The sequence below is a fragment of the Anoplophora glabripennis genome, unplaced genomic scaffold (genome assembly GCF_000390285.2).
Source record: "Anoplophora glabripennis isolate ALB-LARVAE unplaced genomic scaffold, Agla_2.0 scaffold148, whole genome shotgun sequence".
NCBI lineage: Eukaryota > Metazoa > Arthropoda > Insecta > Coleoptera > Cerambycidae > Anoplophora > Anoplophora glabripennis.
The window spans coordinates 426739-452962 of NW_019416307.1; positions in this window are offsets into that span (position 1 = coordinate 426739).

Below are 26224 nucleotides of genomic sequence, written 5' to 3' on the forward strand. Positions count from 1 at the left end.
AATAGTTTTCACACATAAAGTTTAAATTATGATGAAGTTCAGCACTAAAATTAAATGCAAAATAAAAATGAATAACAAAAGAGTTCTCCTGATGCAGCTGTTGTTTTAAAATTTTTGGTTTTTTATATTATACATGGAGTTGGTTGCTCTTAGGTTTTTAGTATTGACTTATACAAAATAATGTGTTTAATTTGAAAAATATTCTTTGAAAATGTTCGCGATCGGGAGCGAAACGTTAGAATTTTAATAAAATATTGCTACTGTTTTTTTGTCATTTTGACCAGCGGTCAAACTAGAACCCGATCCCTAAGAAAAATAATCCCAATTAGTAATAATTTTCTTTATATCTCTATCTTTATAAAACTTCTAAGATTACACATATTTAATGTAAATTTGTTATATCGATATCATGTCGATTTTTACAAATTTTACTGCAAACGATAAGTCTTGAACGAAGTCAAGGGATCATTTGTTGACGCGTCTATATCGTTTATGATTGTGATAATAAGAGAGGCCCAAAAGTTGATCCTTATGGAACCTCTTATGTCACTAGTACATTAATACATTAATTTATAACTGGGATACTGGACATTTAAAACTCTGTTGCTTAAATAGGGTGTGATGAACTTGGTAAAATCTAATGTCAGTTCAATGTTAGGTAACTTATACAGGATGTATGTCATAAATTAAGGAGGTGATTCCTTGGGTCATTAGCCTTAATAAACCAGGGCCCTAAAGTTACTGGTTTCCAATATAGAGGGCGTTTGAAAAATATCACATTTTTTCAATTGTCTCTGAAGTTGTTTGACGTAGATTGAGGAAACTTAAGGAAATGATGTAACTAATTAAAGGTAATAATACGGTATATTTCTATATAAATCTATCAACCAGTGGTGGAGATTCAGGGGAGCTTTGTCATTAAAACCCTCAGAAAAACTAAGCCACTAGATTTTCAAAAAATTAATAGCTTCGTTTAATTTACTGTCATATTCTTAATAAAAAAAAGGTCTCTTGCACTTACTGTTAAATATATTTTTTTAAACCATTAAATCCCTATTAGAAATTATTTTAAAATTAAATATAACCAAAAAAATTATAATTCGAAAATGGTTTAGTGTGTAAAGAAAATGCAAGAGACCATTTTTTTTTAATACTCGTAATATGATAGTAAATTAAACGAGCCTATTAATTTTTCTGAAAATCCAGGGGCAGATTTTCTGAGGGTTTTAATGACAAAACTCCCCTGAATCTCCGCCATTCGTTGTCAGATTTATACATATCTATAGAAATATACCGAATTATTACTTTTGATTAGTTCCCCAAATTTCGTCAATCTACGTCAAACAACTTCAGAGATAATTGAGAACATGTGATATATTTTTCAAAAACTTTAACTCCCTCTATCTTAGTAACTTTAGGACAGACTTAGGATACACTCTGTATAACAAAGAGTCATGGTCCAAGTCTGTTAAAATTTCCTAATTGATCCCTATACAGAGTGAGTCTTAAGTATGATTCGATAATAAAAGTCGTGATTCTTCAGTTAATTTTAAGAAAAAAAAAATGTAATGACCATATGTCCTAAGCGGTATAAAGCGGGGGCGGAGTATTAAGTTAAAAAAAATCATTTTTGCTCATATCGCAGGAACGGGAAGAGATAATTTATTGCAATTTGGTACATACTGTACCAAATAATTTTTGTATCGCTATGGTAAAGGTATGTAATAGCGCATCTTTTGAGAAAAACATGATACGCCACTATTTTTTCAAATTTTGAAGGCAAATTTTTATATTGTACTAAGCAAGCCACAACTTTTAAATAACTGACAAAGTTGGTTTAACATTGTTAAAAAACTAAAAAAACTGTACGTTTATACTACCATTTTTTGTAAGACGTATTTTTATGGTTTTTATATCATTACACTAAACTATGAGAAATATTTTATCTCATATGTCACATAGAATCTACATTTTTTGTAACATTTGAAAAAGCGAACGAAAAAAATATTCTTCAGTGACAGAAATACCTAATTAAATAAAAATATTTAAAAAACCAGTTTGAGAGCAGTTATTATCTGCTGCAAAGACATTTAAGAAACTAATAAGTTATACTTTTGTTGTACTGTATTAAAAGTTACAATGGAGACAATAATATAATTCTTATATAACTATTTCTTAATTATCGTTTACTAATTCATTTAGTTCTATGTAAACATTTTATAATACCTGTCAAAGCTTTAATACAACAATTAAAGAACGAGATAATTTTATAAAATGTGCCAATTTCGCGTTTGTAGTCGTTCTGTGAATATTTTGAAAATCTTTCATAGCAACACTATAAAAAAAGTTTTATAAAAAAAAGATTCTTTTAACTTCTATAAACCATCAAATTTTTTGTTGGGTTATTTACAATTCCTAATTGTAGAGGGAACAACTAAGTAAATATCGTGTCATTTTTCAAAACATTGGTGAATCATCTCTACTAGTAAACTTAAATTTCACTCTCCACTTGCTCTGGTATGCACTATGAGATAAGTTACGGTCAGTGTAATATCCTTTTAAATTTTAATTGCGGTTGACCCTTGATGTTTAGGAATCCGTTATGTTTTACCTTATCTCGTAAGTTAAAAATGTATTTAAATTTTAAACAACCGAGATGAGTTTTATCTTGTAATGGCCGTTTTTCCTTCAGTTAATTACGAAATGGTTACGTGTGAGGCTGTGTATCATAAATCGGATGACATTAAGAGACGCTGTGTTTTACACTTCCATGAATGCATTTATTTAATTATATTTCGCACGGTAAAGGTGAACGGAGATTCTTTATGACCAATAAACTATTTAATAAATTTTAAAGGTAATATGCAATTGGCACATTTTAGTAAGCATCTTCTTGTCCGAAACGTGTAAAAACATTGATGAATGTAACACCTCATCAATCTAACTTTCACATTAGCTACTGTGTGTAAGATTTTGGAATTAAAAAGCGTTTCTTTGTCAGATATTCTGATACAATTTTGCCTATGTCATTACACCAATGTTACTATTATCATTAATATTACACTATCTTCATGAAATTGTAATATTTATTACTACAAAAGTATTTCTCTCATGTTTATTGTGGATATTGAAGAAATTGCTAAATAAATTTTTCCTCTATATTTTCGAAAAAGAAAACTGAAATATTTTGGTCTTTAATGGAACAGTTTTGGGTCTGCCACATCGTTAATGTATACTTCTTGATGTTTCGAGACACCTTCCTCTTGAGAAGAAACTACACTAGGCATAGAAATTAAGGGATATTAAAAGAATCCCAAAATTTTGTGTGATTTTCAAAGAGCTGTAACCTGGAAGGAAATGGTCGTAGAGAGAATAATAAAATAAAGGAAATTGATACCTCAGTTTCTAGTTTTCGGATCTGGAGTTTAAAATTTTTTAGCATCAGCAGTTTTTGAGTAATCATAAGATTATCAACGAATCCACCGCGGTTTGGATAATGCCGGTGAAAAATCAACCAATTTTTTTTATAATTGTGAAGCTTGTGAATATGGAAAAAAAATTGAAATAAATTAGTTTTTGAAAAAAAAATTTTTCCATTTTTATTGAAGAATAATAAAGGTTTTTTGGTGAAGGAAATATGGATTACTGCTAAAAAAACAATTTTAACTTAAAAAAATTAATAAAAAGTGAAAAATTACTTATTACATTGATTTTCAGCAAAAATGACAAATTTAAACAATCCGGGCACTAGGAAAAATGATCGCAGCGTTTTGAAATTATTAGGGTTTCTTTGAAGTTGGAAGTTACTGTCAATATCCTTAGTTTATCCATTATTTACAAAGTTATGCCCAATATCCCTAATTATGCAATTTTTTAAGTTTTTCTCTAATCAACATTTTTTTATCAAAAACCAATAATTACGACTTGTAGAGAATACTTTGCAGTTTCCAAAACCCTGCTTGGATTTTCTGTACGACCATTATTTCTCAAGTAATGATTGCCAAAGTCAAAAAGGTTTTTTTTCTTTGATCGATGATAACTTAGCTACAAATCATCGTAAAGGGCTCCGCAACCGCACAAATTGAAGAGAATTAAATTATCTAAAAGAGTTTTATGGTCAAATGACCAACAAAATTTTTTTAAGTCCATAGCCCTCTTTAAAGAAAATAAAAAATGTATAATTTTTTTTTCATTGCTAAAAAATTTCCAGTTCCGAAAACTAGAGACCTGAAGCTTCAGTTTTCTTTTTTTTATTCTCTCTATCACCATTTTCATCCAAGTTACAGCTCTTTGAAAATCACCCAAAATTTTGGGATTCTTTTAATATCCCTTAAATTCTGTGCCTAGTGTATTATTTTTAATTTATATTCCGTATAGAATCTTTGTCAAAATGGTCTCACGTTCACTTGCGACACTTGTGTTTCTTTAATCTCGTGCTAATGTATCTTCTTGATTGTCAAATGTGTACAGGTGACTTGGAATACATAGTTCTTACAAATCGTCTTGAGAATGAGTGCCCTTATCTTCCTTGTTTTATTAAGAAGTGACCCATCTTGTCAGTGCATCCTTGTGTGGATAATTTGTTGCTAGATGTTATTTTCTTTGATTTTAGGTATCTTGCTTATCAGTATTTCTGTTAGTACTTGTATCAATTTCCTCTAAGAACTGTTCGTAGCTGATGTAATTGAAAATACCTTGCGTCTGAGCTAATAGCGATGACACTTAATGTTTGAAATGTCCCGTGTCCTAGGATACCATCGGACTTCGTCCTGACAAGAAAGTCTAGCAACGGGAAGGTTACATTTTCCTCCAACTACATGGTGAAGCTGACGTCCGAATGGATTACATTAATGTAGTCCAGGAGGTTCTAAGTTTTCATGTCGGTAACACCAGATGATAAGTATGTTTCCAACATATTGGAATCAAAAATTTGGCTTAAAAACTGCAGCTGGCCATAATTAAAGAAAAGAGACTAATATTTGAAGAAAGAAACGATGATTAACTGCATGTAAACTAAACTGAATGGAAGCACTACCAATTTGGTAATGAAGATCAACAAATTTTATCGCATTTATCCTCTTAGAGAGTTTTTACGTATCACAACATAATTTTCTTCTTTATCTTAAGCAATTTAATTAGATATAATCAAATAATCTAACCTTTGTCTCATTTTATTGAAAAATTATATTTTAAAGAAAATCTTAATGGATATTCTGACATCCAAATGAACATTTACATGCCTTATTGTATTTGACTATCATTATACTAAAATAATTTCCTGTGTCAAGTTTGCTGTTATTTCCAAACCTAATCTTGCAGTTAACGTCCTTACCAACTAATTATTACGTTAATTAAATATCGCTATCGCTCTTCCACTGTGAACCTTCTGTCACTCGTATCGAAGCCAAGAGCCCTAAACGGTGCGTAAATTAAGGTCCGACATAGAGCTGTCAAATTGGATCGCGCACATTTACTTCGGTGACCTCTCAATCCCGCCGATGTCTCCAATTATTGGCTTATAGCGTCAGCCGCATATAGGCCTTATTAAAATCACCGAGCGGACACTAAACGCCGCGGAACAAGACGTGACAGTCTAGAAGCTGCTGTGCCCGACGACGTTCAATTACAAAACTGACTATAATAAGATCGGGATGCTGCCTACGTTTCACATCTTCCCTCATGTTTGTTTAATAAACCATTAAAGTCCCGCTCCATATATCCATCGGCGGCTTTTCTACTATATTGTCCTCGGTGTTTGATACCAGCTTCGAGCTTCGAAAAGAATCGCATCGCAAGGAATTTACTTCGCAGGAGAGATACAATTAAATGTGCCAGGGCTGCATCGCAGCAATGAAAATAGAGGAAAACAATGAGAAGTTTTTCTGGTGTCTGCTATAAAGTACGGACTTATGATAAGTGGCTGTGGGGAAGATTCTTGCCCTTTGACTACAGAGAGCATTATTTCCGATTAAAATTGATGCAGAATAGTAGTTGCTCCAAAATCATATGGTTGGGACCAGAACATTATATACGTTTTTTTAATTATAAAAATACCAAACTTGCTTACAACTTTAAGATATGCAAAGTAAGAGAAAGTTCTAAATGGCTAAATTGTTCCACTCTTACCGTAGAAATCTTCCATTAAGCTCTGCTCTATTAAGAAATGAAACGTTCTGCAGAACAAAGAAGTAAATGTAAAGCCTATTTTGGATCTTCATGGTTTTAAAGTTTCTCATCTAACTCTTAACCGTTTAGCTCCACCTTCCTGTTTTTTCTCTTTTGAACAGTGCTGGACACTTGTCACACTATCTACTTGGGTTGCAGTTTCTTCTTTCTGCATTCTTCATAAACTATTTTATACCAGGCTGTCACTTTGTGTCCAAAAGTGTCTTCCTACCATTTTTCGTTATCTTTCTGAGTCTTCATAACATAGCTAGCAATGATACAGGAAGGTTCAGAACCCTAAAGGGCTGTAGCTACACTGTAAAAACATTAACTCAAATTTCACTTAATTTTACTCAATAATGTATCAATCACACCCGATTGAGTGATATTTTCACTCTATTAGTATGAGACTTTTGACTATATTTTGAGTATATAAAACTAATTTAGAGTTGACTTTTTCTCTAATATTATTTAAATTTAACTATGATTGAGTCATTTTTTACTCAAACTTGGTTTTAATTGAGTGCAAAAATAAATCACTCATAAATGATTGATTAGAATATACAGTGTTGAAATTAATTCACTTCGCGGGACCTCCTCCTGTCCTGACTGAGACCCGCCAGCTGAGACCCGCCCGCCGCCGCCGCCGCCTAAGGCCTGTTGTCCTGACGATCACGCTTTTCTGTCTGAAGTATCAAACGGACCCCTATCAACTGTGGTCGAGATTACAGAAGCAATATGTAAGTGGTGCCATCTTCAAGGCGCCTTTCAAATTACACGAAATTAATATACATTTAAACTCAATCAGTAATGTGGACATTTACTCTGATTTAGGTACAAGTGCAATAAATACGAGTTTACGTGAATAATTTATTTAAGGAGGACCTATATTTGAGTAAATGAGTAAAATGGCCAATATTGAGTGAAAATGTACTCAATAATTTCACCCAATGGATTCACTCCGAACATTTATTGCTTTCACTCACACCGTTTTTTTTTACAGTGCTTTGACTAACCCAATAGCCTTCGCATCTCCACAATAACCTTACGTCCCGGAACCCAAACTTCCTGACTTCACTAAAATATCCAAACAGCATCTTTTTCCTAAAACCCACAAATTCCAGCTCATACATCGGTGTCTTTTTACCAAATTAGATTGGCTTGAGTAGGGTCTATTTTTCCCAGTTTTTTCTTCTGCAATTACTCTCTTGGAATTCTTTTGAAGTGTCTACTTCGAGGTTAACTTTTCTAGAATCAGATGAACTTAACCCAACTTAACTCATCATACAGCTTCCATACCTATCCCACTCTGCATGTGTGCAAGTAGTGACTGTTTATGGTGCATTCTATTAACAAATAGGCCTATATCAGATCTATAACAGCAAACATCTTGGTGATAGGTACAACAGCACTTCCAGATCTGCAATGGTGGTGATTCTCATAGTGTCCATATAATTATATTATTAAATGAGCTAGTATTAGACTCGTTTATTGGAATTTGTAAAAGACGAGTTCACTCATTTGCTAGATGAGGTGACTCCTTGAACACTGAAAAAAAAACATTAAGAGTTTTTACTCAGGAAAATTAAGCGTATTTCCCAGTTAATAGTATTTTTGAATGGTGTAAAATATACTGTTGAAGACACTAATTTTATAGTTTAACTTATTTTCTTTATGATATACATAGAACGAAGCTTTGTATATTGTACCTGCCTGTAAGGAGGACAGTTATATAGATTGTGGCAATACTGTAATAACAAGCAGACAAATTTTTTTTTTAAACGTTATAATGTTCCCGTGGAATCTTTTGGTCGAAGAGTTTCTCCATAAACGTCTGATCGTGGCGTTTTTTATTGCCACCGCAGCCAAACCGTTGACGAAAAATAAATTAATTCATATATCCGAAATGATCGGTCGGTAATTTGTAGGGGACCACGGGGGTTTATCGGTAACGCCAGTAATAAAGCCCATTAGTAACAGGCGGCGCTGATAGGTGTCTTTTAAAAATTATATTCCCGAGCGGCCTATCAGCAGTTAAATAAACAAAACACGGCTTTTATCTCAAACGTTCCAGCGCGAGTCGCGCTCACTTAGCGAATGTATAAATTGTAAAGGCCGTATGACGCTGTCGGAATCCCAGCCACAACCGTAGAGGAAGGCTGCTGCCGGCAGCCCTGGTGATGTGCTCGAAGATGATAATATTTCTCCAAAGACAAATTCGACACCATGGTGGTCGACGTTTATGTTTACGCGTCTCTACCGGTATGACAGTAAACTTGTTTTGTTGGAAATTACATCTACATCAATTTTTAAAATATAGACAGTAGCTGAAAGAATCAAGTTCATTTTGGGGTCAATTTCATAACAAATTTAAAGTTTATTTTAATACTAAAGTTGATTTTAATGAAAGTAGCTAGCCACTATAAAATTAAAAATGGATATTTTTGATATTTCTTCCAGCTCTGAAGAGGAACATATTAATAATATTAAAATATAAATTTTGTATGTGTGTGTTTGTGTTTTTGGTTTAGATTGTATTTTTAATTAAATTGTAAATACATGTGGTATCTACCATATTTTTTTTATGTCTTACCTTGGACTTTATCCCTGGCTAGTTGTTGGTAGACACTTGTTTTATAGACAATATTAGAAAATTCTCAGGAGTCGTTTCTCACAAACTAGTACGATGCAACACACTTTGGTATGAATAAAGTTTGAAATTTAATAAAGTGTTTATTCAAAATTTTGTTATATTATTTTTGACTTGAAGACTTTATAAACTCAAATTTATGAATACCTTTTTTCATATAGAATATGTTTTCCACAATAAAGAATATTTTTAACAACAAAATTTGCCTATTTCTGCTTAGCTTACAAATAATATAAGGCATAATTAAAAAAAATCCTATTAATTAACTTTATCTATGCAATCCGAAGTAGGTCTCCTTATATTATTTGTTACCAATCGCTTAGGGGCATCCTTACATTTAAATAAGAATGAAAATTAGTCAGAATTAAATAAAATGGCTATTCATTTGACATATTTTGTCAGAGCTCTTCGAAATATTGAATTATTTAAGATTGGATTCTGTTTATTTTTGTACAGGTAAGTCCTGTGGTTTGTTATTTATACTTTGCAAAGATTTGATACGTGAGAAAGCATGATTTATTTGGAATAGCTAGCGATATTTTAGTACACTGTGTTTTAGGTACCTGTTTCGTTGTGAAATTTGTAGTTTTCTTCGCTGGAAACTACGTAGAAGCCTTGTAGACTATTTATGGGGTCACTGGAAACTGCCTTGGAACTGCTTTCTACTGTTGGTAGCGGAAAATTTTCATGGGCTGCCAAAATAACTTTATCTGGACTCTGGCAAACTATAGATTTACTGGCAAGTCTTTAATTTTTTTCCTTGCACTCTTTCTTCTTGTTCTATTTGTAATTTATCGGGAGCTGCGTCTCCACGTTGTACATCTTGTAAAACCCAAGCCGTAACCAATCAATAATTTCTTTGTTTTTCTCCACCTTCCTGATTATTCTTTCCCTAGCTTTGCTTAAGGCCCGTGCACAGAAATTTTCAGTCTGGATGTCTTTTCCAAACACTTTTTCACACCACTACTTATAACTAACACATTTTGAACAAATGTGCTTTTACTTTTATTTACAATTCTATAAATTATTTACTAAAATATTCTTTATTTTATATTTTTTAGGTCATCTCTGGGTATTCTTACAAAGCCACCTTTAGTTTCGACGTTTGTGATATTTATTATAAAATTTGACATTTGATGAAAAATTTTTATGTTATGGTTTATGTTGGATTGAGATATCTTCTTCAAGTTTACTCGTCTTCCTGCGATATGTATACCCGATTAATCTATAGACTTTAAGCTTTCATTTGATATAAGTTACTCTAAGTTTAAATTCGTTTTTCTTTATGTACTGATTACTAACAAGTGTCGATGTCATGCATTTTTATGAAAATTTATTCTGTACTTGAGAATAAAATTAAAAGATTATTATTTTTATACTATGTAGTATCATTGTTCATTACTAGTTTTATATCCAGAATTTCCATATTAACAATTTTATACCAATTTGGTGTTGCTATAATAATAATTAAAAATTTTATATGACTTTAAGTTCGGTCAGGCAATATTTTCATCTGAGTTTCTTCATTTACATTTCAATTCGTTATAATATATTTATAGTTATTATAAGACTTTGGAGAGCTTTAGAACTATCATCTACATATGGAAAACACTGTGGCAGAGTTCATTGTAATTTTAAAATTTTACTACAAATGGGGTTAACATGTAAATGTTATGACAATAGAAAATGGTAAATTCTGCTGAAAACCAGATAGCATCATTCTTAATTTCTCGTTAATAATAATAATTCTTCTATAAAATTTAATAATCGGAAAAAATGACAAGTGTTCATCTCATTTTAACATTGAAAATGTTTAAAAATTCGGTAGGTAGTATAACAGTAGACGTTAGAAAAATGTTATGTGTGTGGGGAAATAAATTTTCAAATTGTAACAAATGCTCGGTCACTACCTTTGTGGTCCGATTGGAGTTATTTTGGTGTCTTTGTGTAGGTTGGTTCTTGCATCGAATAGATTACGGTTACGAGAATGGTCCCGAGAAGTACCTTAACGAATATTTTTAATTATGTTCTTGTGTGGTTCAGGGATATGCAATTAAATGGATTTTTTTTCTCGAAAAACGAATCAAGATACGAAAAACATTCTAGAGACAAAAAAGTTGTATTTTTAGTTGTTTAATTCAAAAAAAAATATATATAAAAATTACAAAAAAGTCAGTGGCGTAAATTTTTTTGTCAAAAAATATTAGTTAACTGGACTTAACAAATCTAATCAAGTTAGGGTTAAATTAGCATCTTAACACTACAAATAACACTGCCAAATTACAACAAAATTGGGTAAAGGTAAGTAAGATATTTACAAAATATCATTTTTTTTACAAAAGTTAACACCCTGTATCTTGAAAGCGAACCATCTGCGGACCAATGTTTATATGATCTTTTTGTCTTAAAATTACTCAAACAATCATCTGTTGAATTTATTGCACATACTTAATCAACACCCTGTATAGGGCGTGTTATCTGTTATAGTGTTTTATCGTTTACGAGCTACAAAGCGACCTTTTTGTACTAGTTATCGTAAAATTGTTTATATATTCTACAGGTACATTCTTCAAACACATGCCATGAGAAAAATAATTTTGAGTTTATTTTACTAGGTTTTCAGTTGTCATTTGTCAGTGCTTGCAAAAATACAAATACATTCATTTATATACTAGTGGTGAGGTATTTTATTTTATCCATGGTCCATGATCATTTCCAATATATCAGATATTTGTTTGACAGTAAATTCTGTAAATTCTTTGAGGTTAATTGGTGGAACTAAAACAGAAGACATTTTAAAACAGAAGACATTTTATCTATTTTATTCTATAAGTACTCTCATGATTTTACTTCATACAAATGGGTCCTAAAATTTTTAATTTTTGAAATACATTTTTTGTAATGTTTGAAATATAATAATAAAATATAAAATATAAATAATAAAAAAAATAAATAAAATAAAAAATTGTAAAATAATATTAATAAAATATTAAAAAATAATAAAAAATAAATAAATAAAATATAATAATGAAATATAATATGAAATATAATAATTTTTGAAATATATGAAATATAATTTTTAATAATCGGGAATCTGAACATGCACATTTTATTGAGTGAGATTGGTTTAATCGTTATAGTGAATTCATTGGGAACTTGTTTATGTTTTTCACCTCGTTTACAATTTTCCATAAAACTTTGCCCCCTGAAACTTGTATAAACTTCTGATATATTATTCAAACGAATTGTTGTTCCTAAAATTAAAATTTCACAAACAGAAATTTAATTATAGCGATCGCAAAATAGTGTTGATTAAGTAAAATCATAATAATCACTGCAGTGATCGAGATGTCTACGAAGTTCATCATACAATTTATCCGTTGGACTGTATCCATTCATGAACAAAAATCAGAACATATTCTACTTGCATTCGTTATTAATCCCAGATGATCACTTTCCATTCGGGGGATTATCATCCAAATTGATAAAATGACCCGTGTAACTATGCCTTAATATACCTACATATTTCTAACTGTTTCGAAAGAAAGATTTAGAGATAAACATCAAACACATTTTGTTTTAATTTTAGTTTAGATTTTAAACCATATTAATATTTTTCTGGAAAAAAAATAGTACATTTTTGATCTTCGTAGTAAAGAAATGTATAAATTCTATAGTAAATACTTTTTCGTATTTAGGAGTAGGAATAAGAATGGTGCACAACGTTGCGATATATAGTTGTGTGTATTTTTTATTTGTCAGTGCGGGACTTTTGGTTTAGGGAAATCTATTTTTATAAAAACCCTTGACTGATATTTTTGGTGCAAGAATTTATTTCATTCAATTCAACATTTAGTTACATATTTTTACAGATGGCAAAATACCATAGGTAATAAATCAACATCCGAAAATTTAAATTTTTCAAAAAATCTTTATAACTAAAGTAAGTTGTTTACCCCAATCTAGGTATTTTTTTATCTGTGCTGTTTTCGAAATAACCTTGTCCAATTTGGAATTCCCGGTATATTCATCCGTTTTGTAAATTGTAAGGTAGAATAAAAAAATTGTTAATCGGCTTGACATTATTTTTTATAAAACTGCACATTCTTCCACATTATCTTCTGACCTACGCAAATGTATCCTTAAGATGGTGCCCAATGTTGTAGCCGCTATAGACGGTAGCTTCGATAAGTGGCATCTCATGTTCCCCCAAACACGTACGATCATTATTGCCTTCGGATGAAGAAAAAACTGCCAGCCGTTCACATTATGTACTTATTCTCAGATTATCAAGATTTTCAAGGAATATCATTCCGAATGCTTTTTAGGGTTTGAGTAAAATTGCCATCATTAAAATATAATAAAATGCTTCGTTGCTTGCCAAGTTAAGCTTGTGTTAAAGAGAAGGACGAAGAGGACGTCATTATATTCTGTACACCTCTGTAATTACTTGATACAATACAGGGTGTGTTGTTCGAAAGCGTTTATCGAAATTTTATAAAATGTGTTAATCTTAGAATAGGATTTAATTGTAAGACAAAAAGACTATTTTATCAATGATAAATGCTTCCTTAAAGAGTGATTTCTATTCGCAACCTCATAACAATGCTTCTTTAGTCCTAGATAATAACCAAAAACTCATTTTTGAGATTATTGATGAGGACTGAAAAAACTTATTAATTATTTGCACAATTGACTATTTTTAAGATCATATTGTTTAAGTATAGAAATTATTGCTTTGGCCTCAAAATGGATGGAATGTAGAAGCTCTGGCTCTTTTTACTATAGCTATTCACAGTGAGACAATAATCAAATGAAGAAAAACATGAATAAGCAGATACTGTAGCAGGAAAGGGATCAGCAAGAAATTTTGTAATTCTTGAACCTGTTTTTGTAATACCAAAAACATCAACAAACATGAACGTAGTAACTAGGCGAATGAAGCAAGTCCATTAAAAGGACATGCCTACACAATATTATATACCACGCCAAATCGACCACTTTTATCTCTGACCTCTTTCCATTTGGCTGAAACTTTTTTATTTTTCTACCCCATTGAAAACCTCTGAGAATTTTTTCAAATTTTTTTACCCAACTCAAAAAACGTTATGATTTTTGAAAAAAAAATTTTAAATAATCTTAACTTTTTCAAAAATTGAGTTATCGGGACGTTTTTTTCAAAATTTTTGTTTTTAAATGTACTTTTTGAAAAAAAATAGATCAAAATTATCTGCACCTATCTTCACTGTTTTTTTTTAAATTTTCGAAAAAAAAACGAAAATTTCTCAATGATTACCATTTTTGAATTTTTTTTTTTTTTTTCTTATAAAAGACCGACATTTTTATAAATCCTCAAATTTTTTCAGAGGTATTGATTGGAAAAAACATTTTTTTCTAATTTAGCTTATTTCACATAACACCATTTTGAAAATTTATTCTATGCAGCGATTGTGACAATTTCAAAAAGTTAAAAGAGGATGGTTTCAAAATGATTTATTTGAATTCAAATGCGTTGCATGTCTTTTTAAAGCCCGTTGTTCGTCCAAAAATGGACCAAAAATAACTTTTTTTTTTATTTTCTGTTTTTGGATTTCTGGATTTTTGACAAAAATACAAAAAAATTATTCAAAACGATCTTCTAATTTTTTCTTAACTTTAAAAAAAAATCGGAACTTTTTTCATGTTTTCCACTTTCAATTATTTTTTTCATATATTTTTTTTTTCAATTTTGGTATTCTATTTACAAAAATTTTCAAAATGGTGTGAAATAAGCTAAATTTGAAAAAAAAATTTTTCAATCAATAAAAAAATAGAAAACGAAAAATCACCACTGGAAAAAGAAAATTTGAGGATTTATAAAAAATGTTTTTTATAAGAAAAAAAAATAATATTTTCAAAAACGGTAATCATCGAGAAATTTTCGTTTTTTTCGAAAATTGAAAAAAAACAGTGCAGATAGGTCATTTAAAAACAAAAATTTTGAAAAAAACCTCCCGATCTCAATTTTTGAAAAAGTTATGGCTATTTTTTTTAGAAAAATTTATATTTTTCTTCAAAATTTCATAACTTTTTTTGAGTTGGGTGAAAAAATTTGAAAAAATTCTCAGAGGTTTTCAATGGGGTAAAAAACAATAAAAAAGTATCAGCCAAATCGAAAGGGGCAGGGTTAAAAGTGGTCGATTTGGCGTGGAATGCCCCCAATGCAGAATATATAATTATGAACCCATGAAGAACTACCATGAAGAGAATGAAATTGTCTCCCATATAATCTCCAAATATGAAGCACTACAAATTGGAGATATAAATTTCTGAAAGCAAACTTCAATATGAAAATTTAGTAGAGGGGCATTTAAATCTAATGAAGGCAACAACACAACACAGTACACTGACAACAGCAAAATAATCCTGTAGGCAATATATTTTTTAACATAATGTAATGTTATAAAATAACTTTAGTTATATCTTCTTCTGTCAACACAGTTGTATTAGAAATTCTTTTTTCTACTTTTAGCTGTTTACTAAATCAAGTTTTTGTCATATTAAATGTACCTTTAGTACTTAAAAATGTAAAACTTAATAAAGCCATGACCAAATGAACAGAAATTTTTTTTTTTTCTAATAAAAATTCCACTAGTGGTTGACATTTGATATCTAGGTGTACGTCGGAGATGATTTCAATATTTTTTACATTAAAATTAAAGTCGTACTTAAAGCAATTTATGTGTATACGGTGACTCTATCATATAATCTGTGATATTGGGTTGCAGGAATTAATTAAAAATCTCAAATTTTTGGAGAGAAAAGAGGGAATATATTTTAATTAATTAAAATCCTGTCTTCGGGAACTGGCAACATCTGCATTTTATTGTATCCCAAGTATTTTCCGATAGACGGCTTCTAGTGTCTCATTTGCACACAATCCACACCAAAGATTTATATAAAATTCTGAAAATATCCAGACGTTTCGGAATGCGTTTGGTCCACTAAAGTTCTCGTATACATATACGTAGAAATTGTCATCAACCCAATGTAATCTATTATTGTTGTATACCCACAATATACAAGGTGCATTTAACAAAATATCAAAAAATAAATTATGTGACATAAATCTTTCAATTTCCAAGACTTTTAGAAAAGAAGCATAAAATGTTTTTATTTTATGGTTATTATCTATTGATTTCGCGTATAAAGTTGTAAATAGCGAAAAACGAAGCTTTGTTCATAAAAAGCATAAACAGATAGTGTTAAATGAAACCGAGGAACAAATGTAATTTACTGTACAGGGTGATATATTTTCCTTTGATTATTTTCTTTTTATAACAATTTACTCCTTTACTGTATGTAGTTATACTAGAAAGGGACCAATTTATTTAAAAATATTAAGAAGTCAAATGTACTTACCTACCTAAAAATATGATAAAAAATTACTATGCTAAAAATATTGTTTTTGACCAGTTTTCATTCTCCACGTGTCTATTTACCCTTATTTATGCAACGGTAATCAAATTAACTTGCAGTTACCAATTCTTATTGTATATTTGTACAGTACGCGCCTAAAGTATGAAATAAATTCGGTAAAACCGAAACAAATTTTTTTTGGGGAAATATCCTTGAACAGGTCGATTTTTAATTTAAAAAATACATGTTTTAGCATAATAGGCGATTTTTAACCGTCATTTGTTTTCGAGTAATGGCGTCATCGACATTTTTTTTAAATAGCAACCTCCTATTTTTTTTCTTGATTATGAAAGATCGTTTCATTGTCGATCCGACAGTATTAAAATGTTGCCATCTTACATAGGAAAGTTTTCGAGTAAATGACGATTGAATGTTAGAAAACCCAAATCAATTAAAATAAAGCAAAAACGATATCAAAAGTTTTTGAAATGCCTGAAGTTTTTTATGGGTCACGTAGGTGTAAATCTTTACAAAGTGTCACTGTCATACCGACTTTCTAAGTATTGTATAAAAATTATTGAATTCAAAATATTATGGCACATTTAACTATCACACAAAAAATTGAAATTTTAATTCTTATCGGATGCGGGGATAAGACTAGAACGCAGCAGGAAGTTTGCGATTTATTTACTGAATAACATCCAGATCGCCGTATCAGCCAATTAACAGTCAGTAAGATAGAATATAAATTTAGAGAAACTGACAATGTTAGACGTAGATATTCCAAAACCTGTACGTCCAAGCGTTAGTGAAGATCACAAACAGAATATTTTGATAAGTATGGTAGATAATCCTCATAATACTTCACGATTGGTTGCATTAAACAATGATATTAGTCAGACCACAGTGCTACGTATCCTGAGGGAGGAAAAATATCAGCCCTACAAAATTCAACTTGCGCAGGAACTCAATGAAGACGATCCCGACACTTTTGTGAAATTAAGATGGATTTATGTCAAGTAAATAGAGATTTACACCGGCAAATACTTTTGCAAATACTTTTTTCAGACGAGGCCACGTTTTGTCTCAATGGTACAGTGAACCGTCAAACTTGCAGGTATTGGAGTCGGGAAAATCCTCATTGGATGGCAGAGACACCCACAGAAATTAAATGTGTGGGCTGGAATAGTTGACAACAGAATAGTAGGGCCTTTTTTCTTTGAAGGAACCCTTACAGGAGAAAGATATTTGGAGTTTTTACAAAATGACCTTGTTCCAGCGCTTGCAGTAAGTTTTCCTAACGATAATAACCCTGATATTCCTGATGACACCATATGGTTTCAGCAAGACGGTGCACCTGTTCGAGATTTTCTGGACAATTTTTTCCTAGGAGGTGGATCGTCAGACGAGGACCGATGGAATGGCCTGCGAGATCCCCAGATCTTACATCCCTGGACTATTTCTTATGGGGCTACTTAATGTCCAAAGTGTATGTTAATAGACCACATAATTTAGAAGAACTCCAAAATTGTATTATAGATGAAATACACAGAGTTACCCCAGAAATAATTCATAATGTGCAAGAAGAATTTCTACACAGACTTGCGTATTGTCAAGAAGTCTGTGGGTGACAATTCGAACACTTAATTTAGGTAGAAAACTTAATGAATTGTATTTGCTTGACATAGGAATTGTTATTTTTTTAATGAATAAAATTTACGTTTTCTAATTCAATCGTCATTAACTCGAATACTTTCCTATGTAAAATGGCAACATTTTAATACTGTCGGATCGACAATGAAACGATCTTTCAGAATCAAGGAAAAAAAATAGGGGGTTGCTATTTAAAAAAAAATTTCGATGTCATCATTACTCGAAAACAAATGACCTATGCTGAAATATGTATTTTTTTAAATTAAAAATCGACCTGTTCGAGGATTTTTTCCAAAAAAAATTTGTTTCGTTTTTATTGAATTTATTCCATATTTTAGGCGCGTACTGTACAACTGCTCTACTAAAATACTCTCATTAATTTTTTATGATGCCATCTTCGATTCATTGATCTTAAAAATTTAATAGAAGAAAAAGCTGCGTAGGCGAAATTGGATGATAAAATATGTGTGTCTGTCCCAGTTATATTTGCTGATAGGTAAATTTCCATAATAGCTTCTTTTTAAATTAATTAACCAGTAATTAAATTAATTAGATGCCATATAAAACGTGCATTTTTAAGTAAATCCTATTTAGTTAGAGCTTGTATATATTTTGAAATTTCGATTCACTTAATTATTTCATGACAGCCGTGTGGATTTTTGCCCGTTGTCAGAAAAAATTAGAAATGAAGACATAAATTTCTTTTATTATGGTGGGATCTGTCAACTTTTGAAAAATTTAACTAAATTTTATTCATATCAAAGTCTTTGACCTTTTCGTATTAATTTAATAAATAATTAATTTGCATATGGCAAATAATTCAATAATTAATTGTAAATTTAGAATTTTGTGCGATTACGTTGACGAAAATATTACAGTCATTAAGAACACGTAACTGTCATCGTTCTAAGCACGAAATATATTAGGAAAGATATTTCACACGACATAATCTTTCTCATTTTGTGACATACGTGACAAATCGCTTCTTATTATAGTGGATTCCACTCACAATAAAAGCTACGTTGTATATAAAGTACTTAATTATTATGCGTCCATTGCACCTAATAAACCTAACATTAGTGGACGTGGTAAATAAACTGGCTGTTTTGTCGCATGCATCATTCGTAAATTGCACCCTAGAACAATTAATCACATTATTAATGATTGTTTTATGTAGTGCCTAAAATGCCGTAATTGCGTATTTAAATGCAATTTGTCTGCATCTATTTGAAATATTGTCTCCAGCTTAATACTTTGAAAAGATTAATTATAAATTCCTTACCGAGGTTTGTCTGTTGAACGGCAGCATCTTATTTACATGCCACGACAAAATAAGACAAAACTCGCACCTCGATTAGTTTATGATTTATGTGAGTACTAAATGAATTAAATGACTCTATTTGGTCAGATGTACAAATTGAAAAATAAATGCGTCCTTTTGTACATAATTCATTAGTTTATAGTTCTCGTTACAGGCTAATATGTTTTTAAATATCCGTTGATACACAGCGTTATCAATAGTTAATATGCTTCTGTTGAATTGGAATAATATGCACAGTTGTATGGGTGAGATGTAACATATAAAACGTATTACAACTTAAAGTATTTTATATTATTACAATAGAAACAGTCACTGTTCCTTGTGCTCTGGGATTCTGAATTTTTTATACATCTTCCCGTAGAACTTGGTAGTAATTCTATAGTCCGCAGAGTAGTTATTCCCCACATTATAATTATTTTACCCAATCTGACAGTAGTCATGCTTTCATAGTACCTTTAATTTATGTCACTCTCTCCTTTAGATACAAAGCATTGCTTACACTTTCTTATAGTTTGTAAAATTAATCATAACATAATTGTCTGAAATTGGTGTATATGGTAACCTACTGAGATGGCTTACCTCTTATGTTTTCAACAGGTCGCAATTGGTAACTACGTTGCAATGTCAGGTGTTCCTCAGGGATCACATTTGAGACCATTATTATTTTTAATCTATACCAACGATATCCGTCACTGTTTCAAATTTTGTAAATTTTTACTGTATGCAGACGATTTGAAAATTTGCTCTCAAATAAATAATCCCGATAATAGTATTTCCTACCAGGAAGATTTTAACTCTTTCTTTGAATACTGTAAATTAAACAAGTTTCAATTAAATTTAAGTAAATGTTTCCATATTTGTTTTACCCGTAACCAAAATATATACTCTAATAATTATAACTTTAATAAGAATATTTTAAATCAAGTTGAAGAAATAAAAGATTTTGGTGTTGTCTGTGACAGAAAAATTAGTTTTTCTTCACATTTTATTTACATAACTTTAAAAAACAACAAAATGCTTGATTCATTGTCATAGTTTGCAAAAATTTTAAGTCGATATTTGCTATTAAATCTATATATTTTGCATATGTGCACAGCATAATCAACTTTGCATCTATTGTATGGAGTCCTTAATATTCCATATATAAGTCTCGACTTGAGGCCATACATAATAGATTTATGAGATATTTACACTACAAGGAGAGTGGTGTGTACTCTTTTCATTGTAGCTCGATGTTACGAAATCATTACCATATTATTTCATTGGAGTATCGAAGAATTATTGCCGAAGCAGTATTTTTGTATAAGCTTCTTAATGGTTTTATCGATTCTCCAGATTTATTAGCTTTGATCAGTTTACATCTACCACAACATGATTTTAGAGTAAATGTACTGTTTCATAAGGCTTTTTATCGAACTAATTCTGGTCAAAACTCTCGTATAAACATAATGTGTAGACATTTTAACTTGTACAATAGTACTCTAGATATCTTTCACTTCTCGCTCACTTGTTCTAAAACATCTTTAAAGGGAACTATTATTATAAAATAACATTTTTTATTATAGTAATTATTTCCGTACTTCTATATTTAATTAGCTTTAAAAATTTGTGAACATTGTTTTGGGCTATATAGCCTGTGTTTGTCTCCCCCATAAATAAATAAATAAATAAATAAATAAATAAATTTCTATGAATTTTATTTCACGTCATATTAATTATATTTGAATTTTGTAATTTCAAAGATATGCGCCATGTTATTATCCCTACTCCCAGATTAGGAATTTTACTCATTTAATAATTAACAAAATAAATACCTAAAATAAATATAAAGAACCGATCACACAATATCTATAGTAGACAGCTAAGATCATTCTTTAGCAGAGTCACCAGACTATAACCACTAGATATTGTGGGTGTAATTGAATGTTAGTCGGGGCATTAGTTCGCAATGTAGTTGTTTCCTACAATATCATTGATGGAAAAGCTATATTTGACCTAGTGCGACACAGGTCTTATTTTCATAGTACTTACGAAATTGCAGGTCGCTCTCTGTCAGTTTGGTCATATTGCAGGCTTAGGCATTGAGTAGCGGTAACCATTTATAATACAGAACACTGTATATTCTTTCTCATTCATACTCTGAAGTTCGAAACTGACCTATATGTCTGACGAATGAGTTGTTTACTGGATATTGCGGATGTAATTCAATGCTGGTCGAAGCATTTGTCCGCAGAGTAGTTGTTTTATACAGATTTATGTTAAGACATATTTAAGGAACTGTATTTTCTGCAACTTAGATATTTATTTCCATACGACGAAGTTTTTACTCGAATCGACAGCTTTCGTTAATATACAGGGTGTTTACTATTAACACGTAACATTGCTACATTGGAAACCTTCAAAATTGTAGAGATGATTAAGCGGAAGTAAAATTTCGTATTTAGGACCTTCTTATTCATTTTTCAACATCCGCCGTTCATAATAATCAAAATTTTTTTATTTGATTTTATCGGAGATAAAATTTTTATTTTGTTGTGAATATTATTTTGAATTTGGAGTGGTACAACATTTATACTTCAATTATTTCTAAAAATCTTTAATGGTAAAGACTAGGTACACAATGTCTTCAGTGATTTGTGTACAGAGTATCTAAAATTAGTGTTACTACTTTGTGTCGATAATATTCGTAAAAAGATGAGAACAGTTCTTATGAACCGAAAGAAACAACAGTTTATTTAGGTAAGAAGTAATTTTAAATGCGGCGATTTGTATTTAAGATTTGTCGTGGCGATACGTTACTCCAAATTTTTTGCCTGGTCGCTCAACATTGCCTTATAGGAGCGAAAAGTATCTGCTTTTATTTATTATATTCTTTTAAGGTATGCGGGCACAACGTCCGTTTCTATTTAGAGTTAATTATTTTTTACATTTGCTAGTATAAATTTACTGATCCCACGTGCAAAGTGCAACTAATTATCAAGTTCCAAATAAAACATAGACGGATTTACACAGACAAAAGATGTAAACGGTCAACCGTAAAAGGGAAAAATGGGGAATACGTGAAATACGTGTTATCCGAGGAGGCCTTGATCATCGGCTCTCGGCATACAAATAGCTAGATTTATATTTTTTCTGCCGCCGGAGTGTCTTTACGTTCGGATAGTATGGCGAAGCGCACGACGTCTTCTATGTAAACTCGGAAAGAGAGAAGAAATCGGAATACGTGCAGGCACACCGTCGTCTGCAATGGCCAGCGATATTTAACTGAGCTTATTTTCAGTCGGTTGGGTACGTGGTGTGTGGGAGTCTAGTAATTGTACCTACAGGAGTCCATTCAGCTCCTGAAGGGGGAATATGGCATTCTTAAAATTTCCTTTTTAAAGAAAGGAAGAGCAATATACTCGCAAACATATATTTTTTTGATATTGAATCGTAGCAGCAATATTATAACTGTCAATCACAATGTACAATTTTGGACTGCAAGCAATAGTTATTATTTACACCATAAAGGAGAATATTCACCAGTTGAGGACGATTTTGCGCCCGAGCGGAGCGAGGGCTGGCAATAGAGTCCGAGACTGGTAAATTATACTTAACTGCTGTGTGGTGTATAACATTTTATTTGGTCTCACTGTTCTTTATAGTTAATGAAATAAATATTAGGTTTTATTTTTTTAAATTTCTTAATCAATTCATTTTGACATTATTCAAAATCTTGCAAAGTCGCCTTGGTTGTTTGGATTTTGTCGTTTCTAAGGTGTTTATAAACAAAGCTACATAAAAGTTGTAATTTTGCTGGTTTTGAATTGTTATTTCTAAATCAGTGATTTTCACATAGAAAGTGCAGCAAATGTTGCCTGCGAATTTTTATTGCCCGAGAAGTGGAAAGTGCACTACGAACAAGCATACAGAAACTTGTAATATTATGGTTAGAAGTGTCAGTCACAAGGCAAGTATTGGTTTGAATAACTTGAGAACGGCGAATCTTAGGGAAAAAATTATGGTTACCTTTTTTACGTATTTAGTGCATTAGAATATAAATACGTTACAATAACTTGTAAAAAATGCAGTGGCGTAGGTTTTTTTGTAAAAAAAGGGGTGACCCCTGTCCAGTTGTACACCACTGGTTGAACCTTTAAAGCTCATATTTTAGGGAATGTAAGGCCTACTATCATACATTATCTGTACCAAATTTTATTTAGATCGGTTAATAGATTCCGGAGATATAAACAAAAAATCATTTTTTTTAACAAATTCGACACCCTGTATCTCTAAAACGGGGCTGTTCCAGACCAATGTTTATAAGGCAAACACATATTATCTTAAAGAGATCTATCTACCCTCGAAGTTTCCTGCATAAAATTCAGACCACCCTGTATACTCATGCTCATATATCTTACCGATTAATGATTAAATAATTTGTTACTAAAAATGAGAGACAATGAAAATATTAAATACATATGCTGAAAAAGTTTCCCATACAGTTGTATGGAATGAAAAAACAAAAGGACAAACTGCATTTTGTTAGTTTAAACTGGACAGTTAATTTATAAGTCTGTTAGTAATATTTTGGATATTTAAAAGAAAAATATTGAAAAAAGTGCTCTTTATCGGTCGTTTATCTAGCGGTTTAAGGTCTTTAAGTCGTTGTTACTGAGACCGCGGGTTCGAACCTTGTGACCTGACGATATAAACCAGCCGTATTCGTAGGGGAAATACTTTTCAAGTCGGTCATTCTGTATGGTAAGATAAAGGACTTTTGATTTGTTATGCGAGTGATTGTTATCAGTTTGCATTTAATTTCTCTAATTAGTCAGACTTTCCAAGTTTTCCTTATTTCTGAATTGAATGGTAGTTAAAACGTAAGTCGTTCCTGGGTGCAAGCAAATGTAATATGCCGCCCCTTCCCCACACAAATTTAATATTTACTATTAAAATGAGGTGAGAGATATCGATTTATGTGAAAATGTAGGTATATTTAAACAAAAAAACAAAGAAGTTAACTATAATTTCATTACATTTACAATTTTTCTTCCGTTTTACACTCAATTGCCTGTTTCTCCGCCTCAACAGCATTTTTATGTTTCACAGTACTAAGAAAAACTTGGATGATTATTTCAATTTTCCCTTGATTATTTCCGGATTTCAATATTGTCATATTTTTTTATTAGTCTTTTATGCACATCTTTAATTTGTAGTAATAAGTTCTTGCAAGAATTGTGAAGTGTGTACAGTTCATACATTTACTCCTTTCTTACAAAATGAAATCTGTATAAAACATGCTTCTATTGTTCAGTGTCAATGTTCAAACTCTTGTTAGAACTACTACAATTTACAAATTAACTGCGTAAGTACTTTTAGTAATGATATTACCCTCGTACTGTTTGAAATCCCAAAAGAACGTAAATTTATACTAATTACTAATCTGACTTTCAGATTTAACGCTAATTTTTAAAAAATTGTATTTGAATGTCTGTTTCTCACCTATAGTTAGCGTTTTATGTTTTGACCTAATTAAATCAGTGTGTTTTTCTGTATCATACACATAATAGATTCTATAATGCAGAATTAATAATTCTGGATAAACAAATGTTTGTTTTCCCAGACACATCCTTAAACATTTATAACTAATGTGTCTTCTCTTGTAAAAATTTGTAAATGCGATACCACCTTTGAAGAATAATTATCATAAACGGCGAATTAGAAGTATCATATAATACATAATTTTAGAACCCGGAGGAGAAAATAAAGATTTAGATATATTTAAATACGACTTAAAAATTTGTTTTTTTCTCAAATTTACTACATAGCTGTAGTCTTTAAAACTGTCGAAGTTTTATATATTGCTGACATTCGGGCATAAAAAAAGGAACGTATCTGAATAGGATTTTATTAGGCCTATTATTTTGCCGGACTAATGAAGTTCATATTTCTAACCATTTGTCAGCCATTTTTTCTACAAGTGAACATATTAGTGAAGTATGTATCCGAAATATAAAGTATCCCATTTTAAATGTAAATGTTGTAATAACATATCGATAAAAATTAAATTCCCAGAGCTGTTTTTGTATCATTTACATAAAATTCTCATAATTTTTTCGTTTTCGATTGTCAGCATCCAGAAGCAACGCTGGAAATATATCGTTAATAGCTTTATCACCTGTCTCATTCTAAATTTATATGAAAACAAATGTGTAGCTTTAATCTCAAATCTAGATGGAAATTATTTTCGTTAAAAGTAAATCATGTCCACCATTTTTGAATTTATTTTTACGCATTCCTCTAGAATTTTGTTAATAACATTTAAATTAATTCAGAACTAGGTACTTAAATTTAATGAGGAGGATGTTGCCATTAGAATTCAATTTGGTGACTTTTTTCAGGATTCATTATTATCAGATCGATGTGTTTCAAATTTGTTTTGGTTGAAATTAATTAAAAAAATGCAAACATTCCTATTTAAGTACATTGACATTAAATTTATGACAATAATAATCGAAATCAGAACTGAAAACTACTACTAAGTGTATTTAACATAAACTTCTTCAAGGCACATAGCAAAATTTTAGGGGAGAATTTCAACTTTATGCATTAGTATTAGTAAGCATGGCAAATTATTTAAAATATCAACTTTTGGTACAATAATAACGTTGTCATAGCAAACAGTGTTGAAAGTCAAATCTCTGAAGTTTGTGTTAAATAAACTAATATCAGCTTATTTTGATTCCGAGGATTGTCATTATGTTATTTTAGAATGTATTTAGTATGTTTTATTTATTCATTTTTTTGTTTTCAGGTCAGTCTACTTCATAGTAATCAAGGTACTATCAGGAATCTGTATAAACAGGTAAATTTTCCGTGAAATATTTATAAGGCTATCAGCAAGATTAGCATTAGTGCTAAATTGCGATATAAATTTGTGCTACCATTGTAGCACATTATGAAATAAATAAGAAAATGTTGGTAAAAGATTGTTGATGATTGTTTTTAATGAACTTATGAAATCTGCAGGAAAATATCAGAATTCAATTATTTCT